Genomic DNA, 3,522 nt, shown 5'->3' with positions numbered 1-3,522 from the left:
ACTGCTATGCCCCTTTGGTAGACGGGGGAGGGGCCCTCTTCAGAGCCTTCGTAGTTTCTAGACGGAGCAACCGTCTGGTTCCTGCTGCTCCCAGCCGGCACGGGCTGGTGTCTGAAACCACCAGGAGTGGAGGGAGCGGCAGAAGCCAACGGGAAGGAGGACAGACACGCATCCGGCCGCCGTGTCTGTGTGTCCTTAGGTGTGCTGTGTTTCCTCCACCTTCTTCCCTGGGACAAAGCCCCGCTATGTCCTGCTCATCCGCCTTGTCACTCCTGGTATCTCTCTAAGGGTGACCCAGAGGCGCTGCTGAGCCCAGCAATTCTGGAGGCTGGCATGGCCGCCCTTCCATCTCTGGGGCCGTACACTGCAGCTGGAGGAAGGCCCGTGTGAGAGAGAACAGGAGGCGGAGAGAATGGCAGCCATTCCCGTCAGGCCTCCCAAGGAGCCAGCGACCCGGCCGGGTTGCCATCTTGGGACATCTCCCTTCTGGTGGGCCCCCCTGCCCATCCCACCCACAGAAGGGCCTACACAGAAGCACAGACAAGGCTGAACTCTTGCTGTCTGCTAACGTGGGTTCTTGGATGGGCCATTTTGTACAGGAGACCCCCCCTCCACCGGTTCATCATCCTCAGTTTCAGCGACCCAGGGCCAAGTGCGGTCTGAAAATATTAAGTGGAAAATTCCAGAACTAAGCAGTTTTAAACTGCAGGCTCTTCTGAGTAGCAGGATGAAATCTCGCGTGGTCTGCTCTGTCCTGCCCAGACATGACTCGTCTGTTTGTCCGGCATTTGCACTTAGTAAACCTCTTAGTCATCGGACCCACTGTCTTGCTATCACAGGTCATCCCTATTTAGTTCACAGTGGCCCCAAAGCCCAAGAGTAGTGGTGCTGGCAGCTGAGATACTCTACAGAGAAGCCAGAAAGCGCTTCCTTTATGTGAAAAGGTGAAAGCTTTCAACTTAATAAGGAAACAAAGGAATCGTGTGCTGAGGTTGTTAAGCCCTATGGTGAGAACAAATCTATGCATGGGTGTGAGAAGAAGGAAACAGAATTTCCTGCTAGTTTTGCGATCACGCCTCAAACTGCAAAAATTATGGCCAAGTGCGTGAAAAGTGCCTCGTTAAGATGGAAAAGGCATTAAATTTGTAGGTAGAAGAGGGAACAGAAAACATGTTCCAATTGACAGCAAAGGCTGGGCCAGAAAGCGAAGCTGATGTAAAGACTGCCACAAGGCACCACGGGACACCAAGCCATTTACTGCAAGGTGCGCGACTCGGTTTGTCATTTTATCGTCCTGCTTCGTCATAAGAAGAGGGGTGAGTACAGAAAAATAAGAAAATTCTAGAGACCACATTCACATAACTTATTATAGTATATTGTTTTAATTGCTGTTAATATCTTACTGTGACTACTTATAACTTATCATAGGTCTGTATGTACAGTGTCTATAGATAGGGTTCAGTACTATCCGCAGTTTGGGGCACCCAGTGGGGGCTTGGAACCTTTCCCTGTAGATAAGGGAGGACTACTGTGTTCTTAAGCTGTGCACCAAACATATGCTTTCTTTGCGTGATTCCTGAACCATGTTTTGATAAACTGGAGTGATTCATGGGATTTATTCCAAACAGAGGTTAACTCTCCTCACTCTCCTGGGCATCACATATGCCAGGATGCTTTTGAAAAATTCAGTCACTCCAGAAGGGTGACACCTTCCAACAGTCTGAAGAGACCCACAGAGCTGCCTGGGAAACTGCCACCATGCAGGGTGGGGACAGGGCTCAGGAGCCCCAGGGGCAGAGACCATACCCTGGTCTGGATCTCGTCACAGCTCTTTCCGCTAACCAGCTTTAATGACGGACTGGCTCCCACGTGTGGAAACGGCCTCCTCCTCGTCTCCAGTTAGCTCACCTACAGGATGAGCACAGTGTCCTCTGAGACTCACCAGGTCACATCCGTTTCCAGTGTCTCCTGACCTGGAAACCCACCGAGCGCCCAGGTTGTGCTCAGACCCTTGGACAGATGCCCCCTGGTTCTCTTGGATGGTTCAAAAACTTTCAAAAACTTCACCTATCCCTGAGAAGCTCACACATGAAGAGGAAGAGGCCTTGAAGCAGCTGGTCTCCCCTTTCCAAATAGTGGGCCTGCAAAACAGCCCCCTCTCCTGCGGCGTGGAGAAAATGAACCCATTAGAAATAAGGGGGTGACCGTTCCGGTCAGGAAAGAACTTACAAGGGGCGCCTCCAGGAGGCTTGCAGTTGGCCTCACCGTAAATTGTCACAAAACTGTAGAAGATACGTGACCGTGCCAGCTGCAGCTGGGAAGAGGCGGGGAGAGAAAAATGCTACCCTCAGCTTCCAATTACGCTGTGATAACTGCTTAAGTTTTATTGAATAAATAATTATCTCTGCGGGTTTAACGAAAACACAGCAGACAGCATAACACCCATTAGTCATCTGTCGGGGGACAGGCTTAAATATACATTTAAAACCCGTGTGTTTGAATGCGGCTCCCTGATTCAGAGTCCATGCCTCCGGGGGGGTAAATGACTAGTTCTTTTGGTAAATTAGGCTTTGTTTTCATCTCTGACTAGAACCTTTGTATGGGGTTTTTGATTTCTTTGGAACCTAAGGCAAGAACGGGATGGACGATGCAGGTGTCTCATCGTGGCCTTTGTGAGAATGTTACAGAAAGGGTGCAAGTCCAGTGGGGTGTCCACTGGTCCAGTTCACAAGGAACCAAGACATCCATGAGTCTCATTTAGAACAAGAAGGGCAGCAGAGAGCAGAGCTTTGGCCACACCAACTTGTCTTTACAAGAGTCGTCAGCAAGCCCTCTTTTCTAATGTCGATGCGGGACTAGAAACGAAGGACAATGATAGCAGATGCAATATTGAGGCAAAATGGAGAGGTGAGCAGTCTTTCCCCTCTGATTCCAAGAAGTCACATCAAAACCTTATGTGTTGAATGAGATGACAGTTCTCTGTAAGTAAAAAAAAAGAAAGAAATTGGCCCTGGCAAGGTGGCTAAGTTGGTTGGAGTGTTGTCCCATACACCAAAATCTGGGGATTTGATTTCCGGTCAGAACACATACCTAGGTTGTGGGTTCCATCCCTGGTCAGGGCACATATTGGAGGCAACTGATCAATGTTTCTCTCTCTCTCTCTCTCTCTCTCTCTCTCTCTCTCTTTCTCTCTCCCTGCCCCCTTCCTCTTTCTCTAAAAAAAAAAAAAAAAAATACACACGCACACATATATATAGATATATCTACATATATATCTATAGCTATAGATATATATGTGTGTATATATATATTCCCCCTGGCTGGTTTGGCTCAGTGGATTGAGCGTCGGCCTGCGAGCTAAGTGTTGCTGGTTTGATCTTCCAGTCAGGGCACATCAGAGAAGGAAAACTCTGATTCCAAAAAACTTCCGCTGCCTTGCGGCATACCTCTTCAGGGGAAAGGCTAAGGGAGTAAACCCCGACAGAAAATCCGGAGCCGGAGTCCCTAAGGCGGTTTGACGTT

Source organism: Furipterus horrens, unplaced genomic scaffold (assembly GCF_987537825.1).
Source record: "Furipterus horrens unplaced genomic scaffold, mFurHor1.1.pri manual_scaffold_8, whole genome shotgun sequence".
Lineage (NCBI taxonomy): Eukaryota > Metazoa > Chordata > Mammalia > Chiroptera > Furipteridae > Furipterus > Furipterus horrens.
The sequence above is the reverse complement of the archived record's forward strand: the minus strand, read 5'-3'. Positions refer to the sequence as shown.